We start from the raw sequence: 26,172 nt of genomic DNA, 5'->3' as shown, positions 1-26,172 counted from the left end.
CCTCTGATTCCCCATATCTGATTCCCCGCCTCTGTTTCCCCACCTTTGATTCCCCGCCTCTCTTTCCCAATATCTAAGTCCCCGCCTCTGATTCCCCAACTCTGATTCCCCACCTCTGATTCCCCGGCTCTGATTCCCCGCCTCTGATTCCCAGCATCTGATTCCCTGCAACTGATTCCAAGCCTCTTATTCCCTGCCTCTGATTCCCAACCTCTGATTCCCAACCTCTGATTCCACACCTCTGATTCCCCATATCTGATTCCCCGCCTCTGTTTCCCCGCCTCTGATTCCCCGCCTCTGATTCCCCATATCTCATTCCCCGCCTCTGATTCCGCATCTCTGATTCCCAACCTCTGATTCCCCACCTCTGATTCCCCATATCTGATTCCCCGCCTCTGTTTCCCCGCCTCTGTTTCCCCATATCTGATCCCCGCCTCTATTTGCACGCCTCTGATTCCCCGCCTCTGTTTCCCCATATCTGATTCCCCGCCTCTGAATCCCCAACTCTGATTCCCTGCCTCTAATTTCCCATGTCTGATTCCCCGCCTCTGATTCCCCGCGTCTGATTTCCGGCCTCTGATTCCCCGCCTCTGATTCCCCATCTCTGATTCACAACCTCTGATTCCCCACCTCTGATTCCCCATATCTGATTCCCCGCCTCTGTTTCCCCGCCTCTGATTCCCCACCTCTGATTCCCAATATCTGATTCCCCGCCTCTGATTCCCCACCTCTGATTCCCCGCCTCTGATTCGCCAGCTATGATTCCCCGCCTCTGATTCCCCGCGTCTTATTCCCTGCCTCTGATTCCCCGCCTCTGATTCCACATCTCTGATTCACCACCTCTGATTCCCCGCGTCTGATTCCCCGCCTCTGATTCCCCATCTCTGATTCCCCATCTCTGATTCCCCAATTCTGATTCCACGCCTCTGATTCCCCAGCTCTGATTCCTCGCCTCTGATTCCCTTCCACTGATTCCCAACCTCTGATTCCCCACCTCTGATTTCCCATATTGATTCCCTGCGTCTGATTCCCCGCCTCTGATTCCCCAACTCTGATTCACCGCCTCTGATTCCCCAGCTCTAATTCCCCGCCTCTGATTCCCCGTGTTTGATTCCCTGCCTCTGATTCCCGGCCTCTGATTCCCTATCTCTGATTCACCGCCGTTGATTTGCCTCCTCTGATTCCCCAAATCTGATTCCCCGCCTCTGAATCCCCATCTCTGATTCCCGGACTCTGATTCCCCACCTCTGATTCCCTGCCTCTTATTCCCGGCATCTGATTCCGGCCTCTGATTCCCGGCCTCTGATTCCCTGCTTTTGATTCTGATTCCCTGCCTCTGATTCCCCATCTCTGATTCCGCACATCTGATTCCCTGCCTCTGATTACCCCCCTCTGTTTCCCCGCCTCTGATTCCCCGCCTCTGTTTCCCAATATCTAAGTCCCCGCCTCTGATTCCCCAACTCTGATTCCCCACCTCTGATTCCCCAGCTCTGATTCCCCGCCTCTGATTCCCCGCATCTGATTCCCTGCATCTGATTCCAAGCCTCTGATTCCCTGCCTCTGATTCCCAACCTCTGATTCCCCACCTCTGATTCCCCATATCTGATTCCCCGCCTCTGTTTCCCCGCCTCTGATTCCCCACCTCTGTTTCCCAATATCTGATTCCCGGCCTCTGATTCCCCGCCTCTGATTCCCCGCCTCTGATTCCCTGCCTCTGATTCCCCATCTCCGATTCCGCACATCTGATTCCCTGCCTCTGATTCCCCTCCTCTGATTCCCCGCCTCTGATTCCCTGCCTCTGATTCCCAACCTCTGATTCCCCACCTCTGATTCCCCATATCTGATTCCCCGCCTCTGTTTCCCCGCCTCTGATTCCCCTCCTCTGATTCCCCAACTCTAATTTCCCGCCTCTGATTCCCCAGCTCTGATTCCCCGTGTTTGATTCCCTGCCTCTGATTCCCTGCCCTGATTCCCCATCTCTGTTTCACCGCCTTTGATTCGCCACCTCTGATTCCACATATCTGATTCCCCGCCTCTGTTTCCCCGCCTCTGATTCCCTGCCTCTGATTCCCAACCTCTGATTCCACACCTCTGATTCCCCATATCTGATTCCCCGCCTCTGATTCCCCGCCTCTGATTCCCTGCATCTGATTCCAAGCCTCTGATTCCCTGCCTCTGATTCCCAACCTCTGATTCCCCACCTCTGATTCCCCATATCTGATTCCCCGCCTCTGTTTCCCCACCTCTGATTTAACCTCTGTTTCCCCATATCTGATTCCCGGCCTCTGATTTCCCGCCTCTGATTCCCCGCCTCTGATTCCCTGCCTCTGATTCCCCATCTCCGATTCCGCACATCTGATTCCCTGCCTCTGATTCCCCGCCTCTGATTCTCCACCTCTGATTCCCTGCCTCTGATTCCCAACCTCTGATTCCCCACCTCTGATTCCCCATATCTGATTCCCCGCCTCTGTTTCCCCGCCTCTGATTCCCCTCCTCTGATTCCCCAACTCTAATTCCCCGCCTCTGATTCCCCAGCTCTGATTCCCCGTGTTTGATTCCCTGCCTCTGATTCCCTGCCCTGATTCCCCATCTCTGTTTCACCGCCTTTGATTCGCCACCTCTGATTCCCCATATCTGATTCCCCGCCTCTGTTTCCCCGCCTCTGATTCCCTGCCTCTGATTCCCAATCTCTGATTCCACACCTCTGATTCCCAATATCTGATTCCCCGCCTCTGATTCCCCACCTCTGATTCCCCGCCTCTGATTCGCCAGCTATGATTCCCCGCCTCTTATTCCCCGCGTCTGATTCCCTGCCTCTGATTCCCCGCCTCTGATTCCACATCTCTGATTCACCACCTCTGATTCCCCGCGTCTGACTCCCTGCCTCTGATTCCCGGACTCTGATTCCCCACCTCTGATTCCCGGCCTTTTATTCCCGGCATCTGATTCCGGCCTCTGATTCCCGGCCTCTGATTCCCTGCTTATGATTCTGATTCCCTGCCTCTGATTCCCCATCTCTGATTCCGCACATCTAATTCCCTGCCTCTGATTCCCCACCTCTGATTCCCCATATCTGATTCCCCGCCTCTGTTTCCCCGCCTCTTATTCACCGCCTCTGTTTCCCCATATCTAAGTCCCCGCCTCTGATTCCCCAACTTTGATTCCCCACCTCTGATTCCCCAGCTCTGATTCCCCGCCTCTGATTCCCCGCATATGATTCCATGCATCTGATTCCCAGCCTCTGATTCCCAGCCTCTGATTCCCAACCTCTGATTCCCCACCTCTGATTCCCTATATCTGATTCCCCGCCTCTGTTTCCCCGCCTATGATTCCCCGCCTCTGTTTCCCCATATCTGATTCCCCGCCTCTGAATTCCCAACTCTGATTCCCTGCCTCTAATTTCCCATGTCTGATTCCCCGCCTCTGATACCCCGCGTCTGATTACCGGCCTCTGATTCCCCGCCTCTGATTCCCCATCTCTGATTCACAACCTCTGATTCCCCACCTCTGATTCCCCATATCTGATTCCCCGCCTCTGTTTCCCCGCCTCTGATTCCCCACCTCTGATTCCCAATATCTGATTCCCCGCCTCTGATTCCCCACCTCTGATTCCCCGCCTCTGATTCGCCAGCTATGATTCCCCGCCTCTGATTCCCCGCGTCTGATTCCCTGCCTCTGATTCCCCGCCTCTAATTCCACATCTCTGATTCACCACCTCTGATTCCACGCGTCTGATTCCCCGCATCTGATTCCCCATCTCTGATTCCCCATCTCTGATTCCCCAATTCTGATTCCCCGCCTCTGATTCCCCAGCTCTGATTCCTCGCCTCTGATTCCCTTCCTCTGATTCCCAACCTCTGATTCCCCACCTCTGATTTCCCATATTGATTCCCTGCATCTGATTCCCCGCCTCTGATTCCCCAACTCTGATTCCCCGCCTCTGATTCCCCAGCTCTGATTCCCCGCCTCTGATTCCCCGTGTTTGATTCCCTGCCTCTGATTCCCGGCCTCTGATTCCCCATCTCTGATTCACCGCCTTTGCTTCACAACCTCTGATTCCCCACCTCTGATTCCCCATATCTGATTCCCCGCCTCTGTTTCCCCGCCTCTGATTCCCCGCCTCTGTTTCCCCATATCTGATCCCCGCCTCTATTTGCCCGCCTCTGATTCCCCGCCTCTGTTTCCCCATATCTGATTCCCCGCCTCTGAATGCCCAACTCTGATTCCCTGCCTCTAATTTCCCAGCTCTGATTCCCCGCCTCTGATTCCCCGCGTCTGATTACCGGCCTCTGATTCCCCGCCTCTGATACCCCATCTCTGATTCACAACCTCTGATTCCCCACCTCTGATACCCCATATCTGATTCCCCGCCTTTGTTTCACCGCCACTGATTCCCCACCTCTGATTCCCAATATCTGATTCCCCGCCTCTGATTCCCCAACTCTGATTCCCCGCCTCTGATTCGCCAGCTATGATTCCCCGCCTCTTATTCCCCGCGTCTGATTCCCTGCCTCTGATTCCCCGCCTCAGATTCCACATCTCTGATTCACCACCTCTGATTCCCCGCGTCTGATTCCCTGCCTCTGATTCCCGGACTCTGATTCCCCACCTCTGATTCCCGGCCTCTTATTCCCGGCATCTGATTCCGGCCTCTGATTCCCGGCCTCTGATTCCCTGCTTCTGATTCTGATTCCCTGCCTCTGATTCCCCATCTCTGATTCCGCACATCTAATTCCCTGCCTCTGATTCCACACCTCTGATTCCCCATATCTGAATCCCCGCCTCTGTTTCCCCGCCTCTGATTCACCGCCTCTGTTTCCCCATATCTAAGTCCCCGCCTCTGATTCCCCAACTTTGATTCCCCACCTCTGATTCCCCAACTCTGATTCCCCGCCTCTGATTCCCCGCATATGATTCCATGCATCTGATTCCCAGCCTCTGATTCCCAGCCTCTGATTCCCAACCTCTGATTCCCCACCTCTGATTCCCTATATCTGATTCCCCGCCTCTGTTTCCCCGCCTCTGATTCCCCGCCTCTGTTTCCCCATATCTGATTCTCCGCCTCTGAATCCCCAACTCTGATTCCCTGCCTCTAATTTCCCATGTCTGATTCCCCGCCTCTGATTCCCCGCATCTGATTACCGGCCTCTGATTCCCCGCCTCTGATTCCCCATCTCTGATTCACAACCTCTGATTCCCCACCTCTGATTCCCCATATCTGATTCCCCGCCTCTGTTTCCCCGCCTCTGATTCCCCACCTCTGATTCCCAATATCTGATTCCCCGCCTCTGATTCCCCACCTCTGATTCCCCGCCTCTGATTCGCCAGCTATGATTCCCCGCCTCTGATTCCCCGCGTCTGATTCCCTGCCTCTGATTCCCCGCCTCTGATTCCACATCTCTGATTCACCACCTCTGATTCCCCGCGTCTGATTCCCCGCCTCTGATTCCCCATCTCTGATGCCCCAGCTCTGATTCCCCAATTCTGATTCCCCGCCTCTGATTCCCCAGCTCTGATTCCTCGCCTCTGATTCCCTTCCTCTGATTCCCAATATCTGATTCCCCGCCTCTGATTCCCCGCCTCTGTTTCCCCGCCTCTGATTCCCCACCTCTGATTCCCAATATCTGATTCCCCGCCTCTGATTCCCCACCTCTGATTCCCCGCCTCTGATTCGCCTGCTATGATTCCCCGCCTCTGATTCCCCGCGTCTGATTCCCTGCCTCTGATTCCCCGCCTCTGATTCCACATCTCTGATTCACCACCTCTGATTCCCCGCGTCTGATTCCCCGCCTCTGATTCCCCATCTCTGATGCCCCAGCTCTGATTCCCCAATTCTGATTCCCCGCCTCTGATTCCCCAGCTCTGATTCCTCGCCTCTGATTCCCTTCCTCTGATTCCCAACCTCTGATTCCCCACCTCTGATTTCCCATATTGATTCCCTGCATCTGATTCCCCGCCTCTGATTCCCCAACTCTGATTCCCCGCCTCTGATTCCCCAGCTCTGATTCCCCGCCTCTGATTCCCCGTGTTTGATTCCCTGCCTCTGATTCCCGGCCTCTGATTCCCCATCTCTGATTCACCGCCTTTGATTCGCCACCTCTGATTCCCCAAATCTGATTCACAACCTCTGATTCCCCACCTCTGATACCCCATATCTGATTCCCCGCCTCTGTTTCACCGCCTCTGATTCCCCACCTCTGATTCCCAATATCTGATTCCCCGCCTCTGATTCCCCACCTCTGATTCCCCGCCTCTGATTCGCCAGCTATGATTCCCCGCCTCTTATTCCCCGCGTATGATTCCCTGCCTCTGATTCCCCGCCTCTGATTCCACATCTCTGATTCACCACCTCTGATTCCCCGCGTCTGATTCCCTACCTCTGATTCCCGGACTCTGATTCCCCACCTCTGATTCCCGGCCTCTTATTCCCGGCATTTGATTCCGGCCTCTGATTCCCGGCCTCTGATTCCCTGCTTCTGATTCTGATTCCCTGCCTCTGATTCCCCATCTCTGATTCCGCACATCTAATTCCCTGCCTCTGATTCCCCACCTCTGATTCCCCATATCTGATTCCCCGCCTCTGTTTCCCCGCCTCTGATTCACCGACTCTGTTTCCCCATATCTAAGTCCCCGCCTCTGATTCCCCAACTTTGATTCCCCACCTCTGATTCCCCAGCTCTGATTCCCCGCCTCTGATTCCCCGCATATGATTCCATGCATCTGATTCCCAGCCTCTGATTCCCAGCCTCTGATTCCCAACCTCTGATTCCCCACCTCTGATTCCCTATATCTGATTCCCTGCCTCTGTTTCCCCGCCTCTGATTCCCCGCGTCTGATTACCGGCCTCTGATTCCCCGCCTCTGATTCCCCATCTCTGATTCACAACCTCTGATTCCCCACCTCTGATACCCCATATCTGATTCCCCGCCTCTGTTTCACCGCCTCTGATTCCCCACCTCTGATTCCCAATATCTGATTCCCCGCCTCTGATTCCCCACCTCTGATTCCCCGCCTCTGATTCGCCAGCTATGATTCCCCGCCTCTTATTCCCCGCGTCTGATTCCCTGCCTCTGATTCTCCGCCTCTGATTCCACATCTCTGATTCACCACCTCTGATTCCCCGCGTCTGATTCCCTGCCTCTGATTCCCGGACTCTGATTCCCCACCTCTGATTCCCGGCCTCTTATTCCCGGCATCTGATTCCGGCCTCTGATTCCCGGCCTCTGATTCCCTGCTTATGATTCTGATTCCCTGCCTCTGATTCCCCATCTCTGATTCCGCACATCTAATTCCCTGCCTCTGATTCCCCACCTCTGATTCCCCATATCTGATTCCCCGCCTCTGTTTCCCCGCCTCTTATTCACCGCCTCTGTTTCCCCATATCTAAGTCCCCGCCTCTGATTCCCCAACTTTGATTCCCCACCTCTGATTCCCCAGCTCTGATTCCCCGCCTCTGATTCCCCGCCTCTGATTCACCGCCTCTGATTCCCCATATCTCATTCCCCGCCTCTAAATCCCCATCTCTGATTCCCGGACTCTGATTCCCCACCTCTGATTCCCGGCCTCTTATTCCCGGCATCTGATTCCGGCCTCTGATTCCCGGCCTCTGATTCCCTGCTTCTGATTCTGATTCCCTGCCTCTGATTCCCCATCTCTGATTCCGCACATCTGATTCCCTGCCTCTCATTCCCCACCTCTGATTCCCCATATCTGATTCCCCGCCTCTGTTTCCCCACCTTTGATTCCCCGCCTCTCTTTCCCAATATCTAAGTCCCCGCCTCTGATTCCCCAACTCTGATTCCCCACCTCTGATTCCCCGGCTCTGATTCCCCGCCTCTGATTCCCAGCATCTGATTCCCTGCAACTGATTCCAAGCCTCTTATTCCCTGCCTCTGATTCCCAACCTCTGATTCCCAACCTCTGATTCCACACCTCTGATTCCCCATATCTGATTCCCCGCCTCTGTTTCCCCGCCTCTGATTCCCCGCCTCTGATTCCCCATATCTCATTCCCCGCCTCTGATTCCGCATCTCTGATTCCCAACCTCTGATTCCCCACCTCTGATTCCCCATATCTGATTCCCCGCCTCTGTTTCCCCGCCTCTGTTTCCCCATATCTGATCCCCGCCTCTATTTGCACGCCTCTGATTCCCCGCCTCTGTTTCCCCATATCTGATTCCCCGCCTCTGAATCCCCAACTCTGATTCCCTGCCTCTAATTTCCCATGTCTGATTCCCCGCCTCTGATTCCCCGCGTCTGATTTCAGGCCTCTGATTCCCCGCCTCTGATTCCCCATCTCTGATTCACAACCTCTGATTCCCCACCTCTGATTCCCCATATCTGATTCCCCGCCTCTGTTTCCCCGCCTCTGATTCCCCACCTCTGATTCCCAATATCTGATTTCCCGCCTCTGATTCCCCACCTCTGATTCCCCGCCTCTGATTCGCCAGCTATGATTCCCCGCCTCTGATTCCCCGCGTCTTATTCCCTGCCTCTGATTCCCCGCCTCTGATTCCACATCTCTGATTCACCACCTCTGATTCCCCGCGTCTGATTCCCCGCCTCTGATTCCCCATCTCTGATTCCCCATCTCTGATTCCCCAATTCTGATTCCCCGCCTCTTATTCCCCAGCTCTGATTCCTCGCCTCTGATTCCCTTCCACTGATTCCCAACCTCTGATTCCCCACCTCTGATTTCCCATATTGATTCCCTGCGTCTGATTCCCCGCCTCTGATTCCCCAACTCTGATTCACCGCCTCTGATTCCCCAGCTCTAATTCCCCGCCTCTGATTCCCCGTGTTTGATTCCCTGCCTCTGATTCCCGGCCTCTGATTCCCCATCTCTGATTCACCGCCTTTGATTTGCCACCTCTGATTCCCCAAATCTGATTCCCCGCCTCTGAATCCCCATCTCTGATTCCCGGACTCTGATTCCCCACCTCTGATTCCCTGCCTCTTATTCCCGGCATCTGATTCCGGCCTCTGATTCCCGGCCTCTGATTCCCTGCTTTTGATTCTGATTCCCTGCCTCTGATTCCCCATCTCTGATTCCGCACATATGATTCCCTGCCTCTGATTACCCCCCTCTGTTTCCCCGCCTCTGATTCCCCGCCTCTGTTTCCCAATATCTAAGTCCCCGCCTCTGATTCCCCAACTCTGATTCCCCACCTCTGATTCCCCAGCTCTGATTCCCCGCCTCTGATTCCCCGCATCTGATTCCCTGCATCTGATTCCAAGCATCTGATTCCCTGCCTCTGATTCCCAACCTCTGATTCCCCACCTCTGATTCCCCATATCTGATTCCCCGCCTCTGTTTCCCCGCCTCTGATTCCCCACCTCTGTTTCCCAATATCTGATTCCCGGCCTCTGATTCCCCGCCTCTGATTCCCCGCCTCTGATTCCCTGCCTCTGATTCCCCATCTCCGATTCCGCACATCTGATTCCCTGCCTCTGATTCCCCTCCTCTGATTCCCCGCCTCTGATTCCCTGCCTCTGATTCCCAACCTCTGATTCCCCACCTCTGATTCCCCATATCTGATTCCCCGCCTCTGTTTCCCCGCCTCTGATTCCCCTCCTCTGATTCCCCAACTCTAATTTCCCGCCTCTGATTCCCCAGCTCTGATTCCCCGTGTTTGATTCCCTGCCTCTGATTCCCTGCCCTGATTCCCCATCTCTGTTTCACCGCCTTTGATTCGCCACCTCTGATTCCACATATCTGATTCCCCGCCTCTGTTTCCCCGCCTCTGATTCCCTGCCTCTGATTCCCAACCTCTGATTCCACACATCTGATTCCCCATATCTGATTCCCCGCCTCTGATTCCCCGCCTCTGATTCCCTGCATCTGATTCCAAGCCTCTGATTCCCTGCCTCTGATTCCCAACCTCTGATTCCCCACCTCTGATTCCCCATATCTGATTCCCCGCCTCTGTTTCCCCACCTCTGATTCCCCACCTCTGTTTCCCCATATCTGATTCCCGGCCTCTGATTTCCCGCCTCTGATTCCCCGCCTCTGATTCCCTGCCTCTGATTCCCCATCTCCGATTCCGCACATCTGATTCCCTGCCTCTGATTCCCCGCCTCTGATTCCCCACCTCTGATTCCCTGCCTCTGATTCCCAACCTCTGATTCCCCACCTCTGATTCCCCATATCTGATTCCCCGCCTCTGTTTCCCCGCCTCTGATTCCCCTCCTCTGATTCCCCAACTCTAATTCCCCGCCTCTGATTCCCCAGCTCTTATTCCCCGTGTTTGATTCCCTGCCTCTGATTCCCTGCCCTGATTCCCCATCTCTGTTTCACCGCCTTTGATTCGCCACCTCTGATTCCCCATATCTGATTCCCCGCCTCTGTTTCCCCGCCTCTGATTCCCTGCCTCTGATTCCCAATCTCTGATTCCACACCTCTGATTCCCAATATCTGATTCCCCGCCTCTGATTCCCCACCTCTGATTCCCCGCCTCTGATTCGCCAGCTATGATTCCCCGCCTCTTATTCCCCGCGTCTGATTCCCTGCCTCTGATTCCCCGCCTCTGATTCCACATCTCTGATTCACCACCTCTGATTCCCCGCGTCTGACTCCCTGCCTCTGATTCCCGGACTCTGATTCCCCACCTCTGATTCCCGGCCTTTTATTCCCGGCATCTGATTCCGGCCTCTGATTCCCGGCCTCTGATTCCCTGCTTATGATTCTGATTCCCTGCCTCTGATTCCCCATCTCTGATTCCGCACATCTAATTCCCTGCCTCTGATTCCCCACCTCTGATTCCCCATATCTGATTCCCCGCCTCTGTTTCCCCGCCTCTTATTCACCGCCTCTGTTTCCCCATATCTAAGTCCCCGCCTCTGATTCCCCAACTTTGATTCCCCACCTCTGATTCCCCAGCTCTGATTCCCCGCCTCTGATTCCCCGCATATGATTCCATGCATCTGATTCCCAGCCTCTGATTCCCAGCCTCTGATTCCCAACCTCTGATTCCCCACCTCTGATTCCCTATATCTGATTCCCCGCCTCTGTTTCCCCGCCTATGATTCCCCGCCTCTGTTTCCCCATATCTGATTCCCCGCCTCTGAATTCCCAACTCTGATTCCCTGCCTCTAATTTCCCATGTCTGATTCCCCGCCTCTGATACCCCGCGTCTGATTACCGGCCTCTGATTCCCCGCCTCTGATTCCCCATCTCTGATTCACAACCTCTGATTCCCCACCTCTGATTCCCCATATCTGATTCCCCGCCTCTGTTTCCCCGCCTCTGATTCCCCACCTCTGATTCCCAATATCTGATTCCCCGCCTCTGATTCCCCACCTCTGATTCCCCGCCTCTGATTCGCCAGCTATGATTCCCCGCCTCTGATTCCCCGCGTCTGATTCCCTGCCTCTGATTCCCCGCCTCTAATTCCACATCTCTGATTCACCACCTCTGATTCCACGCGTCTGATTCCCCGCATCTGATTCCCCATCTCTGATTCCCCATCTCTGATTCCCCAATTCTGATTCCCCGCCTCTGATTCCCCAGCTCTGATTCCTCGCCTCTGATTCCCTTCCTCTGATTCCCAACCTCTGATTCCCCACCTCTGATTTCCCATATTGATTCCCTGCATCTGATTCCCCGCCTCTGATTTCCCAACTCTGATTCCCCGCCTCTGATTCCCCAGCTCTGATTCCCCGCCTCTGATTCCCCGTGTTTGATTCCCTGCCTCTGATTCCCGGCCTCTGATTCCCCATCTCTGATTCACCGCCTTTGATTCACAACCTCTGATTCCCCACCTCTGATTCCCCATATCTGATTCCCCGCCTCTGTTTCCCCGCCTCTGATTCCCCGCCTCTGTTTCCCCACCTCTGATTCCCACCTCTGTTTCCCCATATCTGATTCCCGGCCTCTGATTTCCCGCCTCTGATTCCCCGCCTCTGATTCCCTGCCTCTGATTCCCCATCTCCGATTCCGCACATCTGATTCCCTGCCTCTGATTCCCCGCCTCTGATTCTCCACCTCTGATTCCCTGCCTCTGATTCCCAACCTCTGATTCCCCACCTCTGATTCCCCATATCTGATTCCCCGCCTCTGTTTCCCCGCCTCTGATTCCCCTCCTCTGATTCCCCAACTCTAATTCCCCGCCTCTGATTCCCCAGCTCTGATTCCCCGTGTTTGATTCCCTGCCTCTGATTCCCTGCCCTGATTCCCCATCTCTGTTTCACCGCCTTTGATTCGCCACCTCTGATTCCCCATATCTGATTCCCCGCCTCTGTTTCCCCGCCTCTGATTCCCTGCCTCTGATTCCCAATCTCTGATTCCACACCTCTGATTCCCAATATCTGATTCCCCGCCTCTGATTCCCCACCTCTGATTCCCCGCCTCTGATTCGCCAGCTATGATTCCCCGCCTCTTATTCCCCGCGTCTGATTCCCTGCCTCTGATTCCCCGCCTCTGATTCCACATCTCTGATTCACCACCTCTGATTCCCCGCGTCTGACTCCCTGCCTCTGATTCCCGGACTCTGATTCCCCACCTCTGATTCCCGGCCTTTTATTCCCGGCATCTGATTCCGGCCTCTGATTCCCGGCCTCTGATTCCCTGCTTATGATTCTGATTCCCTGCCTCTGATTCCCCATCTCTGATTCCGCACATCTAATTCCCTGCCTCTGATTCCCCACCTCTGATTCCCCATATCTGATTCCCCGCCTCTGTTTCCCCGCCTCTTATTCACCGCCTCTGTTTCCCCATATCTAAGTCCCCGCCTCTGATTCCCCAACTTTGATTCCCCACCTCTGATTCCCCAGCTCTGATTCCCCGCCTCTGATTCCCCGCATATGATTCCATGCATCTGATTCCCAGCCTCTGATTCCCAGCCTCTGATTCCCAACCTCTGATTCCCCACCTCTGATTCCCTATATCTGATTCCCCGCCTCTGTTTCCCCGCCTATGATTCCCCGCCTCTGTTTCCCCATATCTGATTCCCCGCCTCTGAATTCCCAACTCTGATTCCCTGCCTCTAATTTCCCATGTCTGATTCCCCGCCTCTGATACCCCGCGTCTGATTACCGGCCTCTGATTCCCCGCCTCTGATTCCCCATCTCTGATTCACAACCTCTGATTCCCCACCTCTGATTCCCCATATCTGATTCCCCGCCTCTGTTTCCCCGCCTCTGATTCCCCACCTCTGATTCCCAATATCTGATTCCCCGCCTCTGATTCCCCACCTCTGATTCCCCGCCTCTGATTCGCCAGCTATGATTCCCCGCCTCTGATTCCCCGCGTCTGATTCCCTGCCTCTGATTCCCCGCCTCTAATTCCACATCTCTGATTCACCACCTCTGATTCCACGCGTCTGATTCCCCGCATCTGATTCCCCATCTCTGATTCCCCATCTCTGATTCCCCAATTCTGATTCCCCGCCTCTGATTCCCCAGCTCTGATTCCTCGCCTCTGATTCCCTTCCTCTGATTCCCAACCTCTGATTCCCCACCTCTGATTTCCCATATTGATTCCCTGCATCTGATTCCCCGCCTCTGATTCCCCAACTCTGATTCCCCGCCTCTGATTCCCCAGCTCTGATTCCCCGCCTCTGATTCCCCGTGTTTGATTCCCTGCCTCTGATTCCCGGCCTCTGATTCCCCATCTCTGATTCACCGCCTTTGCTTCACAACCTCTGATTCCCCACCTCTGATTCCCCATATCTGATTCCCCGCCTCTGTTTCCCCGCCTCTGATTCCCCGCCTCTGTTTCCCCATATCTGATCCCCGCCTCTATTTGCCCGCCTCTGATTCCCCGCCTCTGTTTCCCCATATCTGATTCCCCGCCTCTGAATGCCCAACTCTGATTCCCTGCCTCTAATTTCCCAGCTCTGATTCCCCGCCTCTGATTCCCCGCGTCTGATTACCGGCCTCTGATTCCCCGCCTCTGATACCCCATCTCTGATTCACAACCTCTGATTCCCCACCTCTGATACCCCATATCTGATTCCCCGCCTTTGTTTCACCGCCACTGATTCCCCACCTCTGATTCCCAATATCTGATTCCCCGCCTCTGATTCCCCAACTCTGATTCCCCGCCTCTGATTCGCCAGCTATGATTCCCCGCCTCTTATTCCCCGCGTCTGATTCCCTGCCTCTGATTCCCCGCCTCAGATTCCACATCTCTGATTCACCACCTCTGATTCCCCGCGTCTGATTCCCTGCCTCTGATTCCCGGACTCTGATTCCCCACCTCTGATTCCCGGCCTCTTATTCCCGGCATCTGATTCCGGCCTCTGATTCCCGGCCTCTGATTCCCTGCTTCTGATTCTGATTCCCTGCCTCTGATTCCCCATCTCTGATTCCGCACATCTAATTCCCTGCCTCTGATTCCACACCTCTGATTCCCCATATCTGAATCCCCGCCTCTGTTTCCCCGCCTCTGATTCACCGCCTCTGTTTCCCCATATCTAAGTCCCCGCCTCTGATTCCCCAACTTTGATTCCCCACCTCTGATTCCCCAACTCTGATTCCCCGCCTCTGATTCCCCGCATATGATTCCATGCATCTGATTCCCAGCCTCTGATTCCCAGCCTCTGATTCCCAACCTCTGATTCCCCACCTCTGATTCCCTATATCTGATTCCCCGCCTCTGTTTCCCCGCCTCTGATTCCCCGCCTCTGTTTCCCCATATCTGATTCTCCGCCTCTGAATCCCCAACTCTGATTCCCTGCCTCTAATTTCCCATGTCTGATTCCCCGCCTCTGATTCCCCGCATCTGATTACCGGCCTCTGATTCCCCGCCTCTGATTCCCCATCTCTGATTCACAACCTCTGATTCCCCACCTCTGATTCCCCATATCTGATTCCCCGCCTCTGTTTCCCCGCCTCTGATTCCCCACCTCTGATTCCCAATATCTGATTCCCCGCCTCTGATTCCCCACCTCTGATTCCCCGCCTCTGATTCGCCAGCTATGATTCCCCGCCTCTGATTCCCCGCGTCTGATTCCCTGCCTCTGATTCCCCGCCTCTGATTCCACATCTCTGATTCACCACCTCTGATTCCCCGCGTCTGATTCCCCGCCTCTGATTCCCCATCTCTGATGCCCCAGCTCTGATTCCCCAATTCTGATTCCCCGCCTCTGATTCCCCAGCTCTGATTCCTCGCCTCTGATTCCCTTCCTCTGATTCCCAATATCTGATTCCCCGCCTCTGATTCCCCGCCTCTGTTTCCCCGCCTCTGATTCCCCACCTCTGATTCCCAATATCTGATTCCCCGCCTCTGATTCCCCACCTCTGATTCCCCGCCTCTGATTCGCCTGCTATGATTCCCCGCCTCTGATTCCCCGCGTCTGATTCCCTGCCTCTGATTCCCCGCCTCTGATTCCACATCTCTGATTCACCACCTCTGATTCCCCGCGTCTGATTCCCCGCCTCTGATTCCCCATCTCTGATGCCCCAGCTCTGATTCCCCAATTCTGATTCCCCGCCTCTGATTCCCCAGCTCTGATTCCTCGCCTCTGATTCCCTTCCTCTGATTCCCAACCTCTGATTCCCCACCTCTGATTTCCCATATTGATTCCCTGCATCTGATTCCCCGCCTCTGATTCCCCAACTCTGATTCCCCGCCTCTGATTCCCCAGCTCTGATTCCCCGCCTCTGATTCCCCGTGTTTGATTCCCTGCCTCTGATTCCCGGCCTCTGATTCCCCATCTCTGATTCACCGCCTTTGATTCGCCACCTCTGATTCCCCAAATCTGATTCACAACCTCTGATTCCCCACCTCTGATACCCCATATCTGATTCCCCGCCTCTGTTTCACCGCCTCTGATTCCCCACCTCTGATTCCCAATATCTGATTCCCCGCCTCTGATTCCCCACCTCTGATTCCCCGCCTCTGATTCGCCAGCTATGATTCCCCGCCTCTTATTCCCCGCGTATGATTCCCTGCCTCTGATTCCCCGCCTCTGATTCCACATCTCTGATTCACCACCTCTGATTCCCCGCGTCTGATTCCCTACCTCTGATTCCCGGACTCTGATTCCCCACCTCTGATTCCCGGCCTCTTATTCCCGGCATTTGATTCCGGCCTCTGATTCCCGGCCTCTGATTCCCTGCTTCTGATTCTGATTCCCTGCCTCTGATTCCCCATCTCTGATTCCGCACATCTAATTCCCTGCCTCTGATTCCCCACCTCTGATTCCCCATATCTGATTCCCCGCCTCTGTTTCCCCGCCTCTGATTCACCGACTCTGTTTCCCCATATCTAAGTCCCCGCCTCTGATTCCCCAACTTTGATTCCCCACCTCTGATTCCCCAGCTCTGATTCCCCGCCTCTGATTCCCCGCATATGATTCCATGCATCTGATTCCCAGCCTCTGATTCCCAGCCTCTGATTCCCAACCTCTGATTCCCCACCTCTGATTCCCTATATCTGATTCCCTGCCTCTGTTTCCCCGCCTCTGATTCCCCGCGTCTGATTACCGGCCTCTGATTCCCCGCCTCTGATTCCCCATCTCTGATTCACAACCTCTGATTCCCCACCTCTGATACCCCATATCTGATTCCCCGCCTCTGTTTCACCGCCTCTGATTCCCCACCTCTGATTCCCAATATCTGATTCCCCGCCTCTGATTCCCCACCTCTGATTCCCCGCCTCTGATTCGCCAGCTATGATTCCCCGCCTCTTATTCCCCGCGTCTGATTCCCTGCCTCTGATTCTCCGCCTCTGATTCCACATCTCTGATTCACCACCTCTGATTCCCCGCGTCTGATTCCCTGCCTCTGATTCCCGGACTCTGATTCCCCACCTCTGATTCCCGGCCTCTTATTCCCGGCATCTGATTCCGGCCTCTGATTCCCGGCCTCTGATTCCCTGCTTATGATTCTGATTCCCTGCCTCTGATTCCCCATCTCTGATTCCGCACATCTAATTCCCTGCCTCTGATTCCCCACCTCTGATTCCCCATATCTGATTCCCCGCCTCTGTTTCCCCGCCTCTTATTCACCGCCTCTGTTTCCCCATATCTAAGTCCCCGCCTCTGATTCCCCAACTTTGATTCCCCACCTCTGATTCCCCAGCTCTGATTCCCCGCCTCTGATTCCCCGCCTCTGATTCACCGCCTCTGATTCCCCATATCTCATTCCCCGCCTCTAAATCCCCATCTCTGATTCCCGGACTCTGATTCCCCACCTCTGATTCCCGGCCTCTTATTCCCGGCATCTGATTCCGGCCTCTGATTCCCGGCCTCTGATTCCCTGCTTCTGATTCTGATTCCCTGCCTCTGATTCCCCATCTCTGATTCCGCACATCTGATTCCCTGCCTCTCATTCCCCACCTCTGATTCCCCATATCTGATTCCCCGCCTCTGTTTCCCCACCTTTGATTCCCCGCCTCTCTTTCCCAATATCTAAGTCCCCGCCTCTGATTCCCCAACTCTGATTCCCCACCTCTGATTCCCCGGCTCTGATTCCCCGCCTCTGATTCCCAGCATCTGATTCCCTGCAACTGATTCCAAGCCTCTTATTCCCTGCCTCTGATTCCCAACCTCTGATTCCCAACCTCTGATTCCACACCTCTGATTCCCCATATCTGATTCCCCGCCTCTGTTTCCCCGCCTCTGATTCCCCGCCTCTGATTCCCCATATCTCATTCCCCGCCTCTGATTCCGCATCTCTGATTCCCAACCTCTGATTCCCCACCTCTGATTCCCCATATCTGATTCCCCGCCTCTGTTTCCCCGCCTCTGTTTCCCCATATCTGATCCCCGCCTCTATTTGCACGCCTCTGATTCCCCGCCTCTGTTTCCCCATATCTGATTCCCCGCCTCTGAATCCCCAACTCTGATTCCCTGCCTCTAATTTCCCATGTCTGATTCCCCGCCTCTGATTCCCCGCGTCTGATTTCAGGCCTCTGATTCCCCGCCTCTGATTCCCCATCTCTGATTCACAACCTCTGATTCCCCACCTCTGATTCCCCATATCTGATTCCCCGCCTCTGTTTCCCCGCCTCTGATTCCCCACCTCTGATTCCCAATATCTGATTTCCCGCCTCTGATTCCCCACCTCTGATTCCCCGCCTCTGATTCGCCAGCTATGATTCCCCGCCTCTGATTCCCCGCGTCTTATTCCCTGCCTCTGATTCCCCGCCTCTGATTCCACATCTCTGATTCACCACCTCTGATTCCCCGCGTCTGATTCCCCGCCTCTGATTCCCCATCTCTGATTCCCCATCTCTGATTCCCCAATTCTGATTCCCCGCCTCTTATTCCCCAGCTCTGATTCCTCGCCTCTGATTCCCTTCCACTGATTCCCAACCTCTGATTCCCCACCTCTGATTTCCCATATTGATTCCCTGCGTCTGATTCCCCGCCTCTGATTCCCCAACTCTGATTCACCGCCTCTGATTCCCCAGCTCTAATTCCCCGCCTCTGATTCCCCGTGTTTGATTCCCTGCCTCTGATTCCCGGCCTCTGATTCCCCATCTCTGATTCACCGCCTTTGATTTGCCACCTCTGATTCCCCAAATCTGATTCCCCGCCTCTGAATCCCCATCTCTGATTCCCGGACTCTGATTCCCCACCTCTGATTCCCTGCCTCTTATTCCCGGCATCTGATTCCGGCCTCTGATTCCCGGCCTCTGATTCCCTGCTTTTGATTCTGATTCCCTGCCTCTGATTCCCCATCTCTGATTCCGCACATATGATTCCCTGCCTCTGATTACCCCCCTCTGTTTCCCCGCCTCTGATTCCCCGCCTCTGTTTCCCAATATCTAAGTCCCCGCCTCTGATTCCCCAACTCTGATTCCCCACCTCTGATTCCCCAGCTCTGATTCCCCGCCTCTGATTCCCCGCATCTGATTCCCTGCATCTGATTCCAAGCATCTGATTCCCTGCCTCTGATTCCCAACCTCTGATTCCCCACCTCTGATTCCCCATATCTGATTCCCCGCCTCTGTTTCCCCGCCTCTGATTCCCCACCTCTGTTTCCCAATATCTGATTCCCGGCCTCTGATTCCCCGCCTCTGATTCCCCGCCTCTGATTCCCTGCCTCTGATTCCCCATCTCCGATTCCGCACATCTGATTCCCTGCCTCTGATTCCCCTCCTCTGATTCCCCGCCTCTGATTCCCTGCCTCTGATTCCCAACCTCTGATTCCCCACCTCTGATTCCCCATATCTGATTCCCCGCCTCTGTTTCCCCGCCTCTGATTCCCCTCCTCTGATTCCCCAACTCTAATTTCCCGCCTCTGATTCCCCAGCTCTGATTCCCCGTGTTTGATTCCCTGCCTCTGATTCCCTGCCCTGATTCCCCATCTCTGTTTCACCGCCTTTGATTCGCCACCTCTGATTCCACATATCTGATTCCCCGCCTCTGTTTCCCCGCCTCTGATTCCCTGCCTCTGATTCCCAACCTCTGATTCCACACATCTGATTCCCCATATCTGATTCCCCGCCTCTGATTCCCCGCCTCTGATTCCCTGCATCTGATTCCAAGCCTCTGATTCCCTGCCTCTGATTCCCAACCTCTGATTCCCCACCTCTGATTCCCCATATCTGATTCCCCGCCTCTGTTTCCCCACCTCTGATTCCCCACCTCTGTTTCCCCATATCTGATTCCCGGCCTCTGATTTCCCGCCTCTGATTCCCCGCCTCTGATTCCCTGCCTCTGATTCCCCATCTCCGATTCCGCACATCTGATTCCCTGCCTCTGATTCCCCGCCTCTGATTCCCCACCTCTGATTCCCTGCCTCTGATTCCCAACCTCTGATTCCCCACCTCTGATTCCCCATATCTGATTCCCCGCCTCTGTTTCCCCGCCTCTGATTCCCCTCCTCTGATTCCCCAACTCTAATTCCCCGCCTCTGATTCCCCAGCTCTGATTCCCCGTGTTTGATTCCCTGCCTCTGATTCCCTGCCCTGATTCCCCATCTCTGTTTCACCGCCTTTGATTCGCCACCTCTGATTCCCCATATCTGATTCCCCGCCTCTGTTTCCCCGCCTCTGATTCCCTGCCTCTGATTCCCAATCTCTGATTCCACACCTCTGATTCCCAATATCTGATTCCCCGCCTCTGATTCCCCACCTCTGATTCCCCGCCTCTGATTCGCCAGCTATGATTCCCCGCCTCTTATTCCCCGCGTCTGATTCCCTGCCTCTGATTCCCCGCCTCTGATTCCACATCTCTGATTCACCACCTCTGATTCCCCGCGTCTGACTCCCTGCCTCTGATTCCCGGACTCTGATTCCCCACCTCTGATTCCCGGCCTTTTATTCCCGGCATCTGATTCCGGCCTCTGATTCCCGGCCTCTGATTCCCTGCTTATGATTCTGATTCCCTGCCTCTGATTCCCCATCTCTGATTCCGCACATCTAATTCCCTGCCTCTGATTCCCCACCTCTGATTCCCCATATCTGATTCCCCGCCTCTGTTTCCCCGCCTCTTATTCACCGCCTCTGTTTCCCCATATCTAAGTCCCCGCCTCTGATTCCCCAACTTTGATTCCCCACCTCTGATTCCCCAGCTCTGATTCCCCGCCTCTGATTCCCCGCATATGATTCCATGCATCTGATTCCCAGCCTCTGATTCCCAGCCTCTGATTCCCAACCTCTGATTCCCCACCTCTGATTCCCTATATCTGATTCCCCGCCTCTGTTTCCCCGCCTATGATTCCCCGCCTCTGTTTCCCCATATCTGATTCCCCGCCTCTGAATTCCCAACTCTGATTCCCTGCCTCTAATTTCCCATGTCTGATTCCCCGCCTCTGATACCCCGCGTCTGATTACCGGCCTCTGATTCCCCGCCTCTGATTCCCCATCTCTGATTCACAACCTCTGATTCCCCACCTCTGATTCCCCATATCTGATTCCCCGCCTCTGTTTCCCCGCCTCTGATTCCCCACCTCTGATTCCCAATATCTGATTCCCCGCCTCTGATTCCCCACCTCTGATTCCCCGCCTCTGATTCGCCAGCTATGATTCCCCGCCTCTGATTCCCCGCGTCTGATTCCCTGCCTCTGATTCCCCGCCTCTAATTCCACATCTCTGATTCACCACCTCTGATTCCACGCGTCTGATTCCCCGCATCTGATTCCCCATCTCTGATTCCCCATCTCTGATTCCCCAATTCTGATTCCCCGCCTCTGATTCCCCAGCTCTGATTCCTCGCCTCTGATTCCCTTCCTCTGATTCCCAACCTCTGATTCCCCACCTCTGATTTCCCATATTGATTCCCTGCATCTGATTCCCCGCCTCTGATTTCCCAACTCTGATTCCCCGCCTCTGATTCCCCAGCTCTGATTCCCCGCCTCTGATTCCCCGTGTTTGATTCCCTGCCTCTGATTCCCGGCCTCTGATTCCCCATCTCTGATTCACCGCCTTTGATTCACAACCTCTGATTCCCCACCTCTGATTCCCCATATCTGATTCCCCGCCTCTGTTTCCCCGCCTCTGATTCCCCGCCTCTGTTTCCCCATATCTGATCCCCGCCTCTATTTGCCCGCCTCTGATTCCCCGCCTCTGTTTCCCCATATCTGATTCCCCGCCTCTGAATGCCCAACTCTGATTCCCTGCCTCTAATTTCCCAGCTCTGATTCCCCGCCTCTGATTCCCCGCGTCTGATTACCGGCCTCTGATTCCCCGCCTCTGATACCCCATCTCTGATTCACAACCTCTGATTCCCCACCTCTGATACCCCATATCTGATTCCCCGCCTTTGTTTCACCGCCACTGATTCCCCACCTCTGATTCCCAATATCTGATTCCCCGCCTCTGATTCCCCAACTCTGATTCCCCGCCTCTGATTCACCAGCTATGATTCCCCGCCTCTTATTCCCCGCGTCTGATTCCCTGCCTCTGATTCCCCGCCTCAGATTCCACATCTCTGATTCACCACCTCTGATTCCCCGCGTCTGATTCCCTGCCTCTGATTCCCGGACTCTGATTCCCCACCTCTGATTCCCGGCCTCTTATTCCCGGCATCTGATTCCGGCCTCTGATTCCCGGCCTCTGATTCCCTGCTTCTGATTCTGATTCCCTGCCTCTGATTCCCCATCTCTGATTCCGCACATCTAATTCCCTGCCTCTGATTCCACACCTCTGATTCCCCATATCTGATTCCCCGCCTCTGTTTCCCCGCCTCTGATTCACCGCCTCTGTTTCCCCATATCTAAGTCCCCGCCTCTGATTCCCCAACTTTGATTCCCCACCTCTGATTCCCCAACTCTGATTCCCCGCCTCTGATTCCCCGCATATGATTCCATGCATCTGATTCCCAGCCTCTGATTCCCAGCCTCTGATTCCCAACCTCTGATTCCCCACCTCTGATTCCCTATATCTGATTCCCCGCCTCTGTTTCCCCGCCTCTGATTCCCCGCCTCTGTTTCCCCATATCTGATTCCACGCCTCTGAATCCCCAACTCTGATTCCCTGCCTCTAATTTCCCATGTCTGATTCCCCGCCTCTGATTCCCCGCGTCTGATTACCGGCCTCTGATTCCCCGCCTCTGATTCCCCATCTCTGATTCACAACCTCTGATTCCCCACCTCTGATTCCCCATATCTGATTCCCCGCCTCTGTTTCCCCGCCTCTGATTCCCCACCTCTGATTCCCAATATCTGATTCCCCGCCTCTGATTCCCCACCTCTGATTCCCCGCCTCTGATTCGCCAGCTATGATTCCCCGCCTCTGATTCCCCGCGTCTGATTCCCTGCCACTGATTCCCCGCCTCTGATTCCACATCTCTGATTCACCACCTCTGATTCCCCGCGTCTGATTCCCCGCCTCTGATTCCCCATCTCTGATGCCCCAGCTCTGATTCCCCAATTCTGATTCCCCGCCTCTGATTCCCCAGCTCTGATTCCTCGCCTCTGATTCCCTTCCTCTGATTCCCAACCTCTGATTCCCCACCTCTGATTTCCCATATTGATTCCCTGCATCTGATTCCCCGCCTCTGATTCCCCAACTCTGATTCCCCGCCTCTGATTCCCCAGCTCTGATTCCCCGCCTCTGTTTCACCGCCTCTGATTCCCCACCTCTGATTCCCAATATCTGATTCCCCGCCTCTGATTCCCCACCTCTGATTCCCCGCCTCTGATTCGCCAGCTATGATTCCCCGCCTCTTATTCCCCGCGTATGATTCCCTGCCTCTGATTCCCCGCCTCTGATTCCACATCTCTGATTCACCACCTCTGATTCCCCGCGTCTGATTCCCTACCTCTGATTCCCGGACTCTGATTCCCCACCTCTGATTCCCGGCCTCTTATTCCCGGCATCTGATTCCGGCCTCTGATTCCCGGCCTCTGATTCCCTGCTTCTGATTCTGATTCCCTGCCTCTGATTCCCCATCTCTGATTCCGCACATCTAATTCCCTGCCTCTGATTCCCCACCTCTGATTCCCCATATCTGATTCCCCGCCTCTGTTTCCCCGCCTCTGATTCACCGACTCTGTTTCCCCATATCTAAGTCCCCGCCTCTGATTCCCCAACTTTGATTCCCCACCTCTGATTCCCCAGCTCTGATTCCCCGCCTCTGATTCCCCGCATATGATTCCATGCATCTGATTCCCAGCCTCTGATTCCCAGCCTCTGATTCCCAACCTCTGATTCCCCACCTCTGATTCCCTATATCTGATTCCCTGCCTCTGTTTCCCCGCCTCTGATTCCCCGCGTCTGATTACCGGCCTCTGATTCCCCGCCTCTGATTCCCCATCTCTGATTCACAACCTCTGATTCCCCACCTCTGATACCCCATATCTGATTCCCCGCCTCTGTTTCACCGCCTCTGATTCCCCACCTCTGATTCCCAATATCTGATTCCCCGCCTCTGATTCCCCACCTCTGATTCCCCGCCTCTGATTCGCCAGCTATGATTCCCCGCCTCTTATTCCCCGCGTCTGATTCCCTGCCTCTGATTCTCCGCCTCTGATTCCACATCTCTGATTCACCACCTCTGATTCCCCGCGTCTGATTCCCTGCCTCTGATTCCCGGACTCTGATTCCCCACCTCTGATTCCCGGCCTCTTATTCCCGGCATCTGATTCCGGCCTCTGATTCCCGGCCTCTGATTCCCTGCTTATGATTCTGATTCCCTGCCTCTGATTCCCCATCTCTGATTCCGCACATCTAATTCCCTGCCTCTGATTCCCCACCTCTGATTCCCCATATCTGATTCCCCGCCTCTGTTTCCCCGCCTCTTATTCACCGCCTCTGTTTCCCCATATCTAAGTCCCCGCCTCTGATTCCCCAACTTTGATTCCCCACCTCTGATTCCCCAGCTCTGATTCCCCGCCTCTGATTCCCCGCATATGATTCCATGCATCTGATTCCCAGCCTCTGATTCCCAGCCTCTGATTCCCAACCTCTGATTCCCCACCTCTGATTCCCTATATCTGATTCCCCCCCTCTGTTTCGCCGCCTATGATTCCCCGCCTCTGTTTCCCCATATCTGATTCCCCGCCTCTGAATTCCCAACTCTGATTCCCTGCCTCTAATTTCCCATGTCTGATTCCCCGCCTCTGATTCCCCGCGTCTGATTACCGGCCTCTGATTCCCCGCCTCTGATTCCCCATCTCTGATTCACAACCTCTGATTCCCCACCTCTGATTCCCCATATCTGATTCCCCGCCTCTGTTTCCCCGCCTCTGATTCCCCACCTCTGATTCCCAATATCTGATTCCCCGCCTCTGATTCCCCACCTCTGATTCCCCGCCTCTGATTCGCCAGCTATGATTCCCCGCCTCTGATTCCCCGCGTCTGATTCCCTGCCTCTGCTTCCCCGCCTCTGATTCCACATCTCTGATTCACCACCTCTGATTCCCCGCGTCTGATTCCCCGCCTCTGATTCCACATCTCTGATTCCCCATCTCTGATTCCCCAATTCTGATTCCCCGCCTCTGATTCCCCAGCTCTGATTCCTCGCCTCTGATTCCCTTCCTCTGATTCCCAACCTCTGATTCACCACCTCTGATTTCCCATATTGATTCCCTGCATCTGATTCCCCGCCTCTGATTCCCCAACTCTGATTCCCCGCCTCTGATTCCCCAGCTCTGATTCCCCGCCTCTGATTCCCCGTGTTTGATTTCCTGCCTCTGATTCCCCGCCTCTGATTCGCCAGCTATGATTCCCCGCCTCTTATTCCCCGCGTATGATTCCCTGCCTCTGATTCCCCGCCTCTGATTCCACATCTCTGATTCACCACCTCTGATTCCCCGCGTCTGATTCCCTACCTCTGATTCCCGGACTCTGATTCCCCACCTCTGATTCCCGGCCTCTTATTCCCGGCATCTGATTCCGGCCTCTGATTCCCGGCCTCTGATTCCCTGCTTCTGATTCTGATTCCCTGCCTCTGATTCCCCATCTCTGATTCCGCACATCTAATTCCCTGCCTCTGATTCCCCACCTCTGATTCCCCATATCTGATTCCCCGCCTCTGTTTCCCCGCCTCTGATTCACCGACTCTGTTTCCCCATATCTAAGTCCCCGCCTCTGATTCCCCAACTTTGATTCCCCACCTCTGATTCCCCAGCTCTGATTCCCCGCCTCTGATTCCCCGCATATGATTCCATGCATCTGATTCCCAGCCTCTGATTCCCAGCCTCTGATTCCCAACCTCTGATTCCCCACCTCTGATTCCCTATATCTGATTCCCTGCCTCTGTTTCCCCGCCTCTGATTCCCCGCGTCTGATTACCGGCCTCTGATTCCCCGCCTCTGATTCCCCATCTCTGATTCACAACCTCTGATTCCCCACCTCTGATACCCCATATCTGATTCCCCGCCTCTGTTTCACCGCCTCTGATTCCCCACCTCTGATTCCCAATATCTGATTCCCCGCCTCTGATTCCCCACCTCTGATTCCCCGCCTCTGATTCGCCAGCTATGATTCCCCGCCTCTTATTCCCCGCGTCTGATTCCCTGCCTCTGATTCTCCGCCTCTGATTCCACATCTCTGATTCACCACCTCTGATTCCCCGCGTCTGATTCCCTGCCTCTGATTCCCGGACTCTGATTCCCCACCTCTGATTCCCGGCCTCTTATTCCCGGCATCTGATTCCGGCCTCTGATTCCCGGCCTCTGATTCCCTGCTTATGATTCTGATTCCCTGCCTCTGATTCCCCATCTCTGATTCCGCACATCTAATTCCCTGCCTCTGATTCCCCACCTCTGATTCCCCATATCTGATTCCCCGCCTCTGTTTCCCCGCCTCTTATTCACCGCCTCTGTTTCCCCATAT

The sequence above is a fragment of the Narcine bancroftii genome, chromosome 7, assembly GCF_036971445.1.
Source record: "Narcine bancroftii isolate sNarBan1 chromosome 7, sNarBan1.hap1, whole genome shotgun sequence".
NCBI classification, from domain to species: Eukaryota; Metazoa; Chordata; class Chondrichthyes; order Torpediniformes; family Narcinidae; genus Narcine; species Narcine bancroftii.
This window is presented reverse-complemented; position numbering follows the sequence as displayed.